Genomic DNA, 18,303 nt, shown 5'->3' on the forward strand with positions numbered 1-18,303 from the left:
TTTTCAGTGCCATTGTAACTTTGATTGGTCACTCCACACAAGCAAAGTATCAGCAAAGGAGGGGGGGAAAAAACTCCAGAGAAGTTCCAGAGACAGGAAGTCTAGTCCTGCCAAGAATGTAATAAGGGTTAACAGAGAGGCAGTTTCTGTAAGCAACACCAGAATGTTTCCTTCCTGCCTTCCTTACAGGATTAGGCCAGTAATTTCTTCTAACAACTGGTTCTCCAAACTGCTTAGAATGTTAACAACTGGTTCTAGCAAATAGGTGCGAACCGGTAGAATCCCACCCCTGGTTATGGGGAAGTGCTAGGATATGTATATGTATCTTTGTAATTGAAATGTGTGTATAGGTTCTCCATACATATGTGGATTGAATATGAATATTATACATTATGATTTGTGTTATTATTTAACTTTACCGCATTATGAAGTATTATGAGTGCCTAGAAATACAGTGGCTGGAAATGTGCAGCATGGTATTTCTGAAGACAGAATATTCTTCACCCATTTAATGTACTTACCTATGGGATATGAAGTCAAATTCCTAGAGTGTCTACCTCTAACTGTGAAATTATTCACATGAAATTTTATACCACTTTTCCACACTTGGAATACTGCATCCAGTTTTGGTTGCCATGACATAAAAAAGATGTTGAGACTCTAGAAAGAGTACAGAGAACAGCAACAAAGATACTTAGGGGACTGGAGGCTAAAACTTATGAAGAACGGTTGCAGGAACTGGGTATGTCTAGTCTAATTAAAAGAAGGACTGGGGTGACATATTGGCAGTGTTCCAAAATCTAGGGGGCTACCACGAAGAGGGGATCAACCCATTCTCTAAAGCACCCGAAGGCAAGGCAAGAAGCAATGGATGGAAATTAATCAAGGAGAGAACCAACCTAGAACTAAGGTGGAATTTCCTGACAGAACAATTATTCAGTGGAGCAACTTGCTTTCAGAAATTTTGGGTACTCCAACATTGGAAGTGTTTAAGAAGAGATTGGACAACCATTTGTCTGACATAGTATAGGGTTTCCTATCTGGACTAAAAGTCCTCCAAGGATCCTTCCTATTCTGTTATTCTTTTATGTTTCATTTTCAGTCATGTACATATATCTTTTTCTTACAGGGCCAAAAAAAGAAGGACAGAAAGATCAGGAAAGCAGCAGGCCTACCATCTCATCTCCCAAGAGACTGGTAGTAGCAGCCACCAAGCTCCATTCACCAGGTATTTGTAATCTGGGAATACTTTTTTTTAAAAAAAATGGTTTTAAATTTGTAGGTGGCAAATGATTAAAGTACGGCTTTCTGGAATAACATCTAGACCAATGCAAATCTGTACAATGCTGAACAAGAGGTGTGTACCTGTTTTTAAATGGTTAAAGCAGCTGCACCTTTTTCCATTGTGTGATCATTTCAAAAGCTACTTGCAGCATTCCTTACAAAGCTTCTTATATTAAAAGTATACATTTATTCTGATTGATTAGGGGAAATGATGGAGAAGAAAGTAAAAAGTGTTATTATTTGTTAGGTTGCCCTGCATGAACACAAACTCTATAAATATTAAATCTCAGGCCGTCAAGCATCAGTAAGCAAGTTTATTATATGAGCAGACAAAGCAAATTGTATCAGATTATCTTTGGATGGAACAAACAAGGTATTTTTCCCTATAAATGAATGCCTTGTTGTTAAAAGTTTAAAACATGAAACTTATTTAATTTGCCAAGAAATGCTATCATGTGATGCATAATGGGCAAACATTTCTAGCCATGGCTATTTTTTTAACATACTACATCATCAAGTAGAAGGCATCATATTTTCTATAGGTAGTATAAGAAGAATAAATCCTGAATTGTTGGCTCATGTACAAGCCTGTGTTCTGCTTTTCCTTTAGTCCTCTGTCAGCAATCCCTGCATTTAACTGCAGTATTCTTTTCTATACCAGTCTACATAATTAAAATGCCACAGGTGGAGACAAGTGGTTGGTAACTGTGAACAATAAATGAAAAGGTCAGATGAATACATGCATGTGTATTTAAAACTACAGTATTGATTTGGCTGACTAGTTAGAGTTCTCAATAAAAACATTTTAATGAGCTAAAATTATTCTTCAATTAGTGAGATAATTGGAGGTTTAAATGTTTAATGTTTAAATGTTTCCACAAAACAATTTGTAAACAAAAACAGCATGGAAAGGCATTTCCAAATTGTTTCTTCTCCTTCCCCTTATAATGAAAATTGGTACAATTAATAGCAATAGTACTTAGACTTATATACCGCTTCACGGTGCTTTGCACTCCTCTCTAAATGGTTTACATCATCAAGTTCTTTATTCTAATTGTGAAACTACTTAATTTAATTCAGAATATCATGAAGGATTCTTGTCAATGTTCAATAACATAAATACAGTTTTTGCATTCTATTATTTTATGTTCAACAAGAGATTCCTTAAGTCTTTCTTGCTTTCAACCTCTAAATATGTTATCAACGTACCTAAGTTTATTTATGTTTCTTCAAACAATTTTAATTCCAATTTCTGTTTCTTCTATTTCCACATTTATCATATATTCTGCATATAAATGAATCAGATGACAATTTATAACCTTGGTGTATCCCTTTCCCGGTTATGAACGATTTAAGTTGTGGTCAAATTTCATTATAAATTCCATTATAACTATACACCCTTTTCCTGTGATTTGCTATATCCTGGTTTTTACAAGTTATTCATGTTTGATGTGGAATATCCAGTCACCACTGTTTATAATATGCAAAGAAGAAATACGTATATTTTTAAAAGCTCCTTGTCTTTCAATTATCCATTGGATACTAGCAATGTCTACAAGTACCCAGCGTTTTCTGAATTCCAATTTTATATTTGGCAGTTTTAGTTCCATGTACTGTTGAACTCTAGATTACAGAATTTTAAGCATTATCTTATTAGCATGCACGTTAAGTAAGCTAAATGGTTTATATGCAAATATATACATAAAATGTAAATGGCGACAATATTAGTAGCATTTGTCTGCCAGGGAGCATATCCACTGTTTCAGATCACTTGTGCACTAAGGTACTTAAATTTAACTAGTAAGAAATCTAAATCATTCCCTCTTCTGAAAACTACATCTAATCATCTTGGTCATCTCCCTAGGCTTTCTATGATATTGTTTTTCATTCATACTACCACCGTCCTGTTAAAAGCATGTACCTTTGTTACAATAGTTCTAAATGACAGGTTAGATTTAGTGCAGCTGATTTCCCAAATGATCTTGAAAGCCATTTTGAAGGCTTAACGTTGCTTCCCAGTATGACCTGGGCTACTTTGTGGGAAACTCTCAGAGAGCCAAAAGAAATGAACCAGTCTGAATATATTCTATACCCAACTTTGGGCAAAAATCCCTTTCACTAAATATATAATTACAGAAGAAGTTTATTATTTAAATGGAGCGTGGTTATATTTCAAAATGCCAGAGATGAAATTCTTTAAATTGCTGCTCTGTTGTTGTTTTTTTTGTCTTTTATTATGACAGTAAAAGAGGCGAGACAGCTGTATTGCATAATAGCAGGACAATGCATGCCAGTATTTTACAGCAGATGCTAATTTTTTGTAGAGCTGTTTAGAAAATGTTGCTGGAATGCACACTTTAAAAATAATCCTAACATTTCTTTTTAAAGCCAAAAAAAAACCCCTCAGCTTGGATTAGACAATTTTCTATTTCAAGGAAAACATTGCAGTTCAAAACTGATATATTGATTTGGACATGCAAAGTATTACAAATACAAATTTATGACTACACACAAACACACTAGCAATAGAAGTCTGGCTCTGATCGATGACATTCTACAGACGCTTGAGAAACAGGTGGTTTTCAGTTTATCAAGCTTATTTAATCAACTAAAAGCATATTACATTTTGTTATACTAATTTCTCAATCGGCAAACTATGGACCATGCTGCTATGGGCTACCTATGGGCTGGAGTGAGTCAATATCCATTGAACAGTATGTATATTAGGATGGAAATCAAAATATTATGGCATCTGTGGTGTCTCCTTTACTAAAGTATTTTCTGTATGCTGAAGAGAGGTTAGTGGAAATTGTGCTCTGGGATCAGAAGAATAGAGAGGACAGATGAAGAAAATATTAAGAAGCTGTTCCTAAGCCAACTACTATATAAGAAAATTGTTATACTTTCCTTTTGTTTGTATGATTAAGGTACTTTCAATGGAGGCACTTATTCTGCAATTGTTTGACAGCTTTCATGGAATTTTAATCTCCTCAAAACTGCTGAAGGACTATGCTATTGGTCCTGGTGAGCCAAGTAGAAACTAGAATAGGGTTGAAAGGGACCTTGGAGGAGCAGGAGATCCTATACTATTATTGACAAATGGCTGTCCAGCCTCTTCTTGAAAAGCTCCAATGATGGAAAACTAACAATTTCCAAAGATAAGTTGTTCCACTGATTAATCGTTTTCATTGTCAGGAATTTCTCCCTAGTCCTAGTTGGATCTCTCTTTAAAGATCTTCCACTTGTTATTTCTTATCCTGCCCTCAGGTGCTTCAGATAATAATAGGTGAATCCCCTCTTCTCTGTGACAGACCCTCTAGCACTAGAAGACTGCTATCATTATCATCCTTAGACCTTATCTTTGTTAGATTAAACATACCTAATTCCCTCTGTTGTTCATTGTATGATACATACAGCCCTGCCTGTGTTTCCAAATACCACAATATCACTGGATTCTTGAATATTTTTAAGAAACTTCTGCGTACTAAAAGAACATTCATCCAATCTTTCATGACTGAAAAAAAATAAATAAAGCATTTCCACAAAATCCCTATTTAATGTCTGTCTTGGATTATTCTAAATGCACTCCCAACAGGGACATGGCATCTTGGAGGTGGTTAATGGATTAGGCAGACCCCACCTCTTCCCCATGCACACTTGGTCCCTTCCTCCCATCTTGATTAATTTAATTTTAATTGAATTTTAAAGGTAAAGTTTTTACTTATTATTTTATCACATAGTTTAAATACATTTTATACTGTATTTTAATGAATAGAACAGAACAGAACAGAACAGAACAGAACAGAACAGTATTCTTTATTGGGCAAGTGTGATTGGACACACAATTTATATGACTGTAAGCGGCCTAGAGTCACCATGGTGAGTTGGACAGCGTTGAAGTTCAATTATGAAAGAATGAAATTATATTAATATAATATAATATAATATAATATAATATAATATAATATAATATAATATAATATAATATAATATATTAATATAATATAATATAATATAATATAATATAATATAATATAATATAATATAATATAATATAATATAATATAGACAGAAGAAATGTTTGAGGTGCTATCAGTGAAGTTTTAGAAACCAAGTGTGAGAGACATTTGGCTATTATAGGTATCATATCTAGACCTTCCTCATAATATAGGGGGAGAAGAAGGAGGAGGATATTGTACCTACAGATATTTAATATTGTTTTTCTTTTTTAAATAATTCATTATAATTAATGATTGGATAAGTAATCCATATTAGCCTAACTATTGGAAAAGAAATGGAGAATGATTTGGAAAGGATGGTGAAAGAGGAGACTAGTACCCCGTGCCAAACACATAGAAAAACACTGTTAAAATACAAATACTTTATCATTTTCCCCATCTGCTCACTGTAAAATGTCCAGGAAATCATTGTTCTGACTGCCTGATATTTGGAGCTTCTAACCTGCTTCCAGCAAAAATGTATCTGTCTATGCTTGAGTGGTCTTATCTTCTAACATCCATGTGGGGTATAATTGAAAGCATTTCTAAGGCAATTATCATGCCCATGCCCTAAATAATATCCTTCCTCATAACTTCACTACTACATAAAAAGATTCAGAATCATTCTATGTGCGTTGTATTTTGTAGATTCTCCATATGAAGCAGAAAAATGGTATGCATTTTGAGTTGTTCTGTTAGCGCTAGATGAATGGAGAAGCTCAAGATTATCCACAAGGACAAGATTCACAAAACTTAAATTACAAGGACATTTGGAAAGACAATTTAAAGGCATTCAGTTCAAATATTGTAAGGCTGCAGGGATTTGGAAGACTTGGACATAGTTTCAGTGAATTTTCTTTAATTAAATCTGAAACAATTTAGCTGTGGAGTCCCCAAGGAAGTCATTTTGAAATAGACTCACTGACCTCATTATTGAATACCTTTGAAGTTTCTTGGTTTCCTGGTGTTTTAAATACAAAGCATATTTCATTATTTTTCTTAAAAATCGGATGTTCTGCTTTATTATTTCTTTCTATCTGTATCGCCATAACATTAACAATAAAAGATATTGCAAAACACTCAAACAGTTCTAATTGAATCCAAAGTATAGCAAAAGCAACAGAACTAATTATAAGGTTGTTTGTCTTCCACTATTGCCAGAACATATTGTTAAACTTGCAAGGTAGTTTAGACAATAAGCAGGCCCAAATGAACTAATTTTACTTTATATTAACAAATTCTTGCAAGTCTGGAAGTACATTTCTCCCCTGCCACTTTTAATGTTCAAAAAGCTAGGGAAGATACCACCTGGAATGTTTGCCACAAAGACCTTCCTACCTCAGGCTAAGCTGCTTCTTACCCAATCATTGCCCTGGCTGTGGCTCTTCCTCCATCTCCCAAGATCATTGCCACATACCATTACACATTAATAAGTGCTTATTAGAGCATAGAAAATACAGGGTAGAGGTTTAACATTTTAACGTATCATTTGTCAAGTTGTTAGATATTCTGAATCACTCTCTCACATATCTCTGGGCCATTTGATATCATAAATTAATTCTTTTTTTTATTAAAAGTCATTTCTAGTAAAAAAAATGGATCCGGTTTGTGGTAGTGGTTAAAGCAACAGGCTAGAAAACTGGAGACTACTTGCATCTTTCGGCATCAAGGGTGGGCCAGTCTCTCTGTGTCCTGTCTCTGTCTCTCCCTCCCTCCCTCCCACTCCCTCCCTCCCTCTCTAGCAGGAAGAGGAAAATGGCAAATGACTTCCAAAAATCTCAGTTGTTATGAGTCAACACTGCCTTGAAGACATGCACTGTTGACAAAAGTTGGATGTTTCAGACAAGAATAGAATACTATTTTGCATTGGTCTTCAAATGATGGAAGCAAAATTAGTATTCAGACCTTCTTACCTGAATAAGTAGAGAGAGAAATGAAGTTGCGCACACCAGCTTTGCCCTTGTAATTCCAGGCATTTCTACTCTTTCTTCATTGGATAAACCCAGAGTTCTATATAAGTAGCATCCAAAACTCTTCATCACAGAAAGACTATATGCAACTAATAACAATGCAAAAAAGTTGTGAGTAGAGTTGGTGCATTGCAAATACTAAAAGTAAAACTAGAGTGTACTTCTTCCCAGGCTCCTACAGGTCTAGCAATACCTGGATTTTGTTTTTATTAAGAACCAGATTATATGTTATGCACTCATTGAACAGTACCTAGCTAGAGCAGCATATCTAACATTTGTCTCAAGTTGTTCAAAACAACCATACCTTTCAAAGTATTGACCTACAACAAAATCCTATTTTCGTACATCTTGGTTCCCAAATCATCAACATCCTATAAAACACTTCATACTACTTTTAGCCAACTGTTAGTCTAATGTAAATGTACATTTCAGAAAATGTCATTGGACAGAATTTCCAGGCTTTCAGAATGTTTTCTCATCTTCCCTTTCTAGATAAATTCACCATAAGTGCTTTTTGGCACCTGCAGTTCATCAAAAGCCCATGGAAAGTCATTGAGTCCCATGACACTCTCTTTGAACACTGACATCAGCTCTAGAAAACATCTGTGAGCACTTCAGATTATTGTGAGGAGGAGAAAATACCACAGAAGCTTTGATGTGGCCACCAGCATTCAGTTCCGCAATAATGATATTTTAGGCCTGTTAAGACTCAGGCTGCATATTATGACTTTTATATATAACTTTAAAAAAAAATAAAATTAAAGTAGCTTGCTATGTTAGTAGAAACAAAGCCAGTTAATTCCTTGAAATGTGAAACTCTGTGATATAATTTTATTACTGACAGCAGTGTGCAACATAAAAACTCATTTATTTGCAACCTCAGTGGTCTTCTGCACCACTGTAATATTTGAAAAAATGAAAGTACAGATTCTTTCAGGAACAGATACATTTTTCCTCCACATCTCTCTCTTTCCTGCCCCTCCCCCTTTTCTTTACAGGTAAGTGAAACTGCATGCCTAGGCAATTTCTCTTCTACTATGCTAGTCAGGTTTTTTTCAGACAGTTGTTCACTCCTCTCTGCATGCAGAGGAAAAATATGGGATGTGTTTGTTAGTCTCACTGCCACCTCCGCCCCATTCCCAGTGGCTTGTGGCTCATGTCCCTCACACATTGAAAATTAATTTCTTTCCTAAGGAGCTTTTGTAATTACGGAAGGTCCCTATGTAATTTAAAACACAGCTAGGTAACATTTTTTGAGCCAGTGAGCACCTGGGAAATTTTGAGAACCTGCTGTGGACCTTCCCACAAAATGGCTGCAATGAATAAGGTTTACTCATTCATCACGGCCAAAAGGAAAACACTCATTTAACTGAAAACAAGATATTAAGATGGGTTCTTTGCTCTACTTCATTTCTCTCCCAGATGATCTCTACCATTGCAGTTTCCCCTGTCTTTTTTCAGGCTGGATAGATGGACATTCAAACATTTTATTTTCTAAGGCTACCCATACATAGCCGAGAAGCCTTTTTAAAGAAGAAATAATGCTGCTTTGCCTTCTAATATGTCGGCTGCAATTTCATTTCTTTTACAGGTAGTCCTCGACTTACGATCACAATTGAGCCCAAAATTTCTGTTGTTAAGTGATAAGAGAGCCCATTTTATAGCCTTTTTTGCTACAATTGTTAAGTGAATCACTGCAGTCATTAAGTTAGTAACCTGGTTGTTAAGTGAATCCCGCTTCCCCATTGACTTTGCTTGTCAGAAGGTGATCACATACGTAACCCTGGACACAGCAACGGTCGTTAGTATGAACCAGTTGCCAAGCACCTGAATTTTGATCACACTATCATGGAAATGCTGCAACAGTCGTAACTGTAAAAATGGTCATAAGTAACTTTTTTCAGTGCCATTGTAACTTTGAACCAGGGATTCTACCAGTTCGTACCTATTCGCTAGAACCGGTTGTTAACATTCTAAGCAGTTCGGAGAACCGGTTGTTAGAAAAAATTACTGGCCTAATCCTGTAAGGAAGGCAGGAAGGAAACATTCTGGTGTTGCTTACAGAAACTGCCTCTCCATTAACCCTTATTACATTCTTGGCAGGACTAGACTTCCTGTCTCTGGAACATCTCTGGAGTTTTTCCCCCTCCTTTGCTGGTACTTTGCTTGTGTGGAGTGACCATTGAAAGTTACAATGGCACTGAAAAAAGTGACTTGTGATCATTTTTCACACTTATGACTGTTGCAGCTTCCCCACAGCCACGAAAGGCCAGGCGAGGAGATGCGTGCCTCGATGTGAGTGATATTGAGTTGGCTACGCCCAGCCAATAACATGACCACCAAGCCACACCCACCAACTTAGCCACGCCCACAGAATGTTTTAATCCCATCCCTGCTTTGAACGGTCACTAAACAAACTGTGTTGAGTTGAAACTGTTGTATCTGTGTTGGAAGAAATGTCCATCTGGGTTCAGTTCCAAGTGGGGAAGTAAGACACTGGGAACATGGAGGCTGTTTGGAAAGATGGTTTAATGGTGGATCACATGCCCTGGATGAAGAAAGAAGGAAAAAGGGCTGAGATGCTGAGAGACCCTTAGTTTTATAACCTCTGTTGGGCCCCATCTTAGTGTTTCCTGTTCCTGTGTAAGAAATGTATCCCATTGGCTGTCAGACTCCCAGGGGTGGGGGTCTTAACTAACTTTGTAGGCTTTGTCTGGACCACATGGCTTCGCCTGAGTGTTGGCTGATACAGTCTCCCCAGACCAGGTGGTGAGATGGGTAGAGGCTTTTATTATGTAGAATACTCTGGCCTAGGCCTTAAGGGCCCATTAGCAAAGGTGCGGGCGAGGGTGGTGGTGGTGGCTGAGTTTCTGCCTCTCTGAGGTGAGTTTCTGCTTCTGAGTTTCTACTCTTTTTAGGGGAGATATTCTGCCTTTTTAATATTTCCTAGGATATTTCAATTTTCTAGGAGAGGGATGGGTGCTAACTTCCTACACCTGTACTAAAAAAAATCTAAAAGTTTGCAATTACCATCACGGGGCTTAAACTTTTGCAAAGAAATATTGGTAACGGGTAATTTTTAGACATAAATACGAATCAACTTCACTCCCCTTTTATGAACTAGATATCACTAATCATCAAACTGTGCTGATGATTAACTGGGCAGTAAAATGATTATTGTAATACGGTTTCGCACAAAGCCTTTCAGGAAGATGCTGCAGAATAAGGAGTTATATGGCATTTATCTGAATCCACTCTGCATGGTTTCATGCAAATAGCTAATTGTAGAGAGATAAGCTGGCTGGCGTGATTTTCCAGCATATGAAAAGTCTTTGAAGCAGCCTTTGATTTTCTGGAAGAAAGGCCAATTCTAAACCCCTGCATCAGCTCCAGCACCAATATTTATATTCTTGATATGACAGATAAACACATTTTTGAAAATGCCTGTCTCCGAATCTATTGATTCCTTTCTGTGTTTACTCCTAATCTCTTTATTTCTGGTGTTCAGAAATGAGTTCCCTGATTTAAGTAATCGTACTAGCACCATCTACACACAAGAAGAAAGCAACAACAGATTGGGGGAAACATCACGATTTAGCAAAGTAAAGATAGAAAGATATTTAAAGAAAAAAGCCCAGACTGAAACTGTGAAGCAGATAAATTAGGACTGAGCATGTTCAGTGCTAAATGGAATAGGACCGACAGCAGGTGGGGGGAAGGGAAATGAGAAGGAACAGAGAAATCTACCCTGCAACAACATTGAATTCTGGTTAAATTTTATTTTTAGGAATGCTAAATTCACAGTGAACCACCAGCTGAAAAACAGGGCTCATGTGGTGAAGGAACCTAGAAAGTTCCCTGATTAACAAGATGTGTGAAATGAATCAGTATAAACAAAACTAAACATAGGTGCTGCGTTAAGATTTTAACTTAAACGGCTGCATATGCACTTTGATCAAATACATTTCAATCATGCATTTGTATGTACATCTTTGCCTAAGTTGCTCTCAGGTATCTCTGTCTCCTGGTACTCAAGGAGGAGGAGAAAAAGAATTTTTTTTTCTTTTGCAATGCAAACTGTGTATCTAAAATAGGAAGAGTCTCCTCTGAGTGACAAGAGAGCACGGCCCAAGGTTTGTAAAGAAGCTTTTAATGCAGATGTCTATGAAGATTCTCAGTCATCCAGGTTGTGCCAAAGGTGTGTTTTCCCTCCCCCAAAAGGCAACTGGACTTTCTTTGTTTTTGCTTGAAGACAGTTTGCTTCTCATCCAAGAAGTTCTGGCTGAATGGTGGGGAGGGGAGGAATGGAATGATTTCTTCCATTCTGCTCCCCCATCATTCCTTCATTCCCACCACATCCTTCTATTTCCCCCTTCCCACCATCCAGTTAGAACTGAAGAAGCTTCTTGGATGAGAAGTGAAATGTCTTCAAAAGAAAAAAAAAAGGCAAAGAAAGTCCAGGAAAAAAAAACAAAGAAAAAAAGCACATTTGAGAGTTCTAGTGTAGAGTTTTGCATGAGTGTTCTTGTAGAAAGTTGGTACAAGAGTTATGGAAAAGATTGAAAACTACACTTGAATCCTAGATATTTGCAAGACGATGATGACCTATCCAAGTCTTTGCCTTATTGGCTGCTACAGGTGGTCCTTGACTTATGACCACGGTTGATCCCAAAATTTCTGTTGCTGAGACATTTGCTAAATGAGTTTTGCCCCATTTTATGACCTTTCTTGCCACAGTTATTAAGTGAACCACTGCAGTTGTTAAGTTAGTAACATGGTTGTTAAGTGAAGCTGGCTTCCCCATTGACTTTGCTTGCCAGAAGGTCACAAAAGGTGATCACATGACCCTGGACTCTGCGACAGTTCATAAATGTGAGTCAGTTGCCAAGCATCTGAATTTTGACAGTGTGATGATGGAAATTCTGCAATGGTTGTAAGTATGAAAAACGGTCATAAGTCAGGTTTTTCAGTGCATTTTGAACGGTCACTAAATGAACTGTTGTAAGTAGAGCACTACTTGTACTGTCCAAGGCTGTTGCTACTACAGCACCTCTTTCTCTTTCTTGGCAAGTTTTGTGACAGCAGCCTCAGAGACTGCCACCAATGCACGAGTAATAATTATTTCTTTTTTTAAAAAAAAGAAAATGCAAAGCATGTCAACCTAAAACTCTTTTTCATCGTGACATTTTTCTTGTTTAAGAAAGAAATATATTAGATAGAATAGCTTAATGATTGCATATTAAAGGCATTGCAGGTTTGCAGATGTTTAAATTATGTCTTTTAATAAAATTCATGATGTAGAAAGATGCTACCAGTCTCCTCTTAATTTGTGGCTGCCATAAAAGATAAGTTTATTCTTAGTTCAACCACCTCCTGACTGTGAATAGCTACATTCTTACATATAAAACAACACATTATGTGGGTGTTACATGGAGATTGATTGCTTCTTGCAGGACATCCTAAACAAAAGTCTTCTGTTCCAAGAAATGGATTTTCTACGAAGCCAGAGTTGCAGACACGAGAGCCAGAACGGCAGTTCATCCAGCAGATGAAGGACAGGTGTGATGAACTAGTCAGAAAATTCAATTGTGTCCAAGAAGAACTCAAGAGAACCAGATGTGGCTTTGATGTCTTTGTTATAACAACACAGTTTTTCTTTCAGAAGGTAAGTAGCAACCAGTGGCTTCTCTACATTACCAACCAACTTTTTGAGAAATCACAATTATTTTCTTATGGCAAAGGCAGAAGAATGGTAATATCAATATGATTTGGTTTGTATCAGTGGTTATTAGGAGAGTTGAAAAGGTATGGAGAATCAATTTAGAAGGAATAATTTTGAATATGACAAGAAGACCTCTGTCATTAGTGTTTAGAAAAGAATGTGTACATAATCCAGTGTATATTGGATGCATACCCAAACTGTACAGATCTGAACAGAATTTCTCTGGAAAATAAAAGGACCATGACAGAAGTCCTCAGCAGTGTCTCAATAGCTGTGTCTTTAATTTGTATTTCCATCAGTTCCTATAACAATATTAGGATAACAGAATTGAATATCATTGAAGATAGGTATGTATTAGCTGCCTAACCTGCCTTGTCAGTGTAAAAATAAAATTAGTGGCAGAATATTCAATTAGTACATGGACATTCTAAATAATACTGAACTTCATTTGTCTGGATACACACAAAACTGTTTATTTGGATGATGGGTACATTCTTCTCAATATTAGATGAATGTGTACTGTTGTGCATCTTCTTCATTAATCTAACAGTGTATTTCAACCTTGTGACCAAAAAGAGAGTCAAGGCTTAAAATATTACTGAAAATATTATTTAATATCAGGTACAATAGAATTGATCCCGGAAGAAGAATTGATTTCAAGATTTTTAAATGAATTACTGGGGTCTCTCTCTCTCTCTCTCTCTCTCTCTCTCTCTCTCTCTCTCTCTCTCTCTCTCTCTCACACACACACACACACACACACACACACACACACACACACACCACATCTCTCTATTGGGAGAGAATGGAAATACAGAACTTCCTGGGTGCGCTGGCCATGGTGCTGCAGTTGCTACACATAACAATAAGCAGAATACTATGAATGATGACCTTTCTAAACATTATTACAATACACTCTTGTTGAGTGGCAGAAAATGTTTTCATAAAAAATGTAATTTTGAGAACCAGTGAAGAAAATATTGTGGTCCTGTTGTCAAGCAGTACAATTAAACTCATTGGTGAAATCTATATGTTAGATGTGATAACACTGACATCTATTGGCAATGGACTTAAAATTACATGGTAGATAAGCAAAGGATGGCTTCCTGGTACTAAGTGAGCCTTTAACTTGTCCTTTTCACTGGGGTAAATTAGGCAATATTTAAGCTTTACAGTGTTTTTACCTGCAATTCCTGCAGTTATGATTGTTTTTGTTGGAACTGATATTTTAACACGAAGAAGATTTTTTATAGCAGGTCCTGCAGATATCAATGCCACCACCTGTTAGGAAAGTAGTTATTAAGGAGGATGTGTCAGGCAGAATTTACTCCATATCAGTGTTACACATTGGAATCAGATATTTTGTGTTCTTTATTTTAAAGTCGTGTAATTATAATTTACAATTTCTGTACATGGGTGCCATAAGGTATTTTTTAAAATTCTCATCCAGCACTTGCTTTCTAAAATTACAAGGGCCACAGTATGTTTCTCATATGCAACTTTATATTTACATGTATAGATTATTTTTAATGTCAGATACTTTATACCTTGTGTCATGATGTAGTATGCTGTGAATAGTCAAACTGTTTAAATCACATTTAAATGTTGGGTAGATTTTTTTTTATATCTGCAGTAATGGTAGGAATGTTGGGAGGCAACATATGTGAGATCAATCTTTGATTCTACTGGATCACCAATTTGAAATAAGGGTCTCTGCAACACTGCTCAGCCTCTTGTCTCAACAATAGTTTCTTCCTAGAAAAGGAAGATTGGAGAGTAGAATTGCAGCTGCTTAAAATACTTGGATCCAGGAAGGACTTCTTCAAAAAGGGGGCGTACTTGATCCCCTGCATTTGCATTTTTGTAGCCATTTCACATTGCTGACTCATCTTTATCTTGTAATCAAGAACTGGTGCACCATCTTTCTCAAATGTTCTATTGCCATCCCAAATTATATCTATGCCATTGACTTTTGTTGCCTAGGTATTTAACTTTACATTTTCTTCCATTAACTTTCATTCTGTTATTCAGTCAATTTCTGAGACCTATCAAGACTGCTTTTTCTATCTTCTTGGACATTAACTTGGACTATCTACTATCCACATGTAAAGATTTGATAAGCATTTCTTCCATCTCTCATCCATACCATTAATAAAACTGTAGTGTAGTGTAGAAGTGTAGAGGAGCCAGGACTGAATTTCCTGATATACCAATTTGTTGACAAATTGTTTCTAGCTCTGAATAAGATTTCCAAGCCAGTTTTCAAGCCAGTTATGTGTATTCATTTAATTGATAAGTCATCTGGACCTTATTTTGTTAACCACACTATTAAGGATGTCATGAGTATTTTATCAAATACTTTAGTGAACTCAAGGCATAAAACTTCTTCAACTGTCAGGCCAGGCCTGGCGGTAAATCTCTACTCTTCCAGGAAAAATCATCTCCTCATTTAAGAACTATATAGTAGCAAAAAGTCCTGGAAGAGTTGATTCATTATAGACAAGTAACAAGTAAGTACAAGTAAGTACATGTAAGTATGTATATATAGATTTGTGTGTTTGCGTTCCATGTTTATATGCATGTGAGTTTGTGTGTGTGTGTGTGCACACACACTTGTTTGCATATATGTATGGTTGTAGTGATTAAGATGTCAGACAAGAAGCAAGCAAAACCAGGTTCTACTTCCCCTTTAGACACAGAAACTAGTTGAGTAACATTCTTTCTCAGACTAGACTGGGAACTGAAAAAAATAATTGCTCTCTACTACAGTGATCATTGCAGTCCATACTCTTCAATGAAAAGACCTTCGTCATACAATGGATAAACTTGAACCGATTCTAAACTTAAGGATCTTTCTTTCCCCTTTTTGAATCAATTGATTATTGGTCGTTTTATTTTATTTTTCTCCAGCCTTCAGATTAGAGTTTCGTATTGTTTAGACAATGGTTCTGTCTGGTCTGGGAAGCTGTAGTTCTCATTTCACAGCTTCAGACATTACAACATTGCAATTACCTTTTAAGGAAGTTACAGTATTTGACCAAAAGTGAAATAAAACAAGATCATTGAGCTGGCAACGTCTAATCTTAACAATTCCATGTTGAGTTCTGGTACTTACTGCAGTATTTTCAAGATTGCTTCATGCAATCTTTCCAACTATTGATATCAAGACCGATTCATCAGTAATTCCCTGGATCCTCCATTTTTCTCTTTTTGAAGATAGGGCTAAAGCTTGCATTCCTCCTGCCATTACCATTTCACTAATTTCTCCAGAATTTCTTAATGCCTTTGCTAATTTTGGTTGGTGTAGGGTACATTTGCTTGTTTCACTCTTCTGGATCCATTTTTAAAAATTATTCTTAGTTTATTTTTAGTTATTTTCCAAAGTTCCAGACAGCAGAACAAGAAATGGTAGATGGAAACTAATCAAGGAGAGCACCCAGCTAGAAATAAGGACAAATTTGCTGACAGACCAGTTCACTGGTAGAATGGCCTCCCTTCAGAAGTTGTGGGAGCTCCCTCACTGGAGATTTTTAAGAAGAAACTGGGCAGCCACTTGTCTGAAATGGTATAGGGTTCTCCTGCTTCATCATGGGGGTTGGGCTAGAAGATCTTCCAGTTCTCTTTATTCCATTATTCTTCTGTGTCTATATTGCAAGCTGTTCACAATCAACTCAGAGTCAGGCACGGTCCACATTGATTAAATAAATAATATAAGAATATTCAGAACAGCAATCAGCAAGTTCCTTTAATTCCCTAGGATGTAATTGATCTGCCCCATGCTCCAAAAATAAGTACCGTGCTTCTGTCAGTCTCAAGGTTCAATACAGGCCCTTAAGTTTGCCCATGACACTTATTTGATGGAACTCGTATCTTCCTGAGGAAAAAGGTTCAGCCAAAATAGGAGCAGAACTGCTCTGTCTTTTCTTCATTACGTTATCATTTTCCCATTTTACTGAGTGGCTGATATACTTACTATTGCCTGTTTCTTTTATTTTGAACATGCCTAAAAAACATATTTTGATATTAATAACATTCTGTGCTTTGGCTGCCATAACAAACATCCTGGTGGTGCACTGACAATAATTAATTCTATTATGTCTTTCTTACTTGACATTGTGACTGTTTTAAATGGTTGCCAGAACCTAGTATTAAAAGTACATGTTCTGGGTTAAGTTGCCCTTATTTATCAGATGTATATAACCACCCATATTACAAGTGTAATTCTACACAGGATACAATCAAATGTTTGCTCAAAAAGAGATAATTCACTATACGATGTTGCCCCTTGATTCCTAGGCAAAGAACATACTAGCCCAATTTTGGCTGGAGGACCATCTCTGTTCCTTCCTGGGAAAGTTGGAAGTGATTCAAAGCTTAATTAGTACTTGTTGCTACAGCAGTAGCATCTTCCAAAATTCAACTGATACAAAATATAATGGTATATGCTTGTTTGAAATATTCAACAGAGGACATATTCATCTTGAATTAAGTCCACCTGGTTGCTGTTCATTTCCAAGATATTTCAAGGTTCTCAGTTTGGCCCATAAGGCCCAAATAAACTTGCATAAACACCCAAATTATTTGATTGAATTTGTTTCTTGTACTATGAATAAATTCACTTAATACTATGGGAAGCATCATTACTTACTATCCTATTTTCAAATTCAGTTTATTCCACAGAGTAACAAAAATAATTGTTTAATTTAATTATGGGAGACAGGAACTGGAGGTTGCCTGCTTTACAATGTGATTCTAATGTGATGTTATATATTTAGTCATGTTAATAGTGGCAGAGCAGCTGTCTGAAGGATGTAGCATATAAATAGGCAAACCCCTAGAAGAATACTTGCTTTGCTCCTAGGGATTCAATTTCACTTCAGCTTAAGGTGCCTCTCTTCTGAAACTAGTCAGGGCAAGATGTGTCCGTGAGATGGCACCTAATTATTGGAATTCTCTCCAATTTCTTCATTTCAACTCATTTCACATTGCAGGAAAATGGTAATGCAGCTGTTTTTATTGCCTATGTTCTCTAGCCAGAGATCTCAGTTTCAAAACGTTAGGTATCTATATGATATACATTTGTCTTTAATTGTTCCCAATAATGTATACAGCTACAAATATCTGCCCCCTTCACTTTTAGAGATAGCCACTAGATGGCAATCATCACCTGTCAGCATACTGTACTTAACAAGATTGCTTTAATGAACAACTGTTCATTAAAGCAATCTTGATAAGTACAGTATGCTGACAGGTGATGATTGCCATCTAGTGGCTGTTTGTAAAAATACATTCCCTCTCATGGGGTCCACCTTTTTAGAATAGAATGAAT

At 36.5% G+C, this 18,303-nt stretch overlaps 1 protein-coding gene across 1 annotated transcript in view; it reads left to right on the plus strand.

Moving 5' to 3' along the window:
- The first annotated feature begins 1,128 nt into the window (after positions 1 to 1,128).
- Positions 1,129 to 18,303, plus strand: part of MTUS2 (microtubule associated scaffold protein 2) — a 73,103-nt gene continuing 55,928 nt past the window's right edge. The window contains exon 1 of the mRNA XM_087937216.1: positions 1,129 to 1,228. The gene's annotated coding sequence lies outside the window, so the exon portion shown is untranslated. The remainder of the gene's footprint in view (positions 1,229 to 18,303) is intronic.

This window comes from Pseudonaja textilis, chromosome 7 (assembly GCF_049901715.1).
Source record: "Pseudonaja textilis isolate UNSWEBS1 chromosome 7, rPseTex1.2, whole genome shotgun sequence".
In the NCBI taxonomy this organism is placed as follows: domain Eukaryota; kingdom Metazoa; phylum Chordata; class Lepidosauria; order Squamata; family Elapidae; genus Pseudonaja; species Pseudonaja textilis.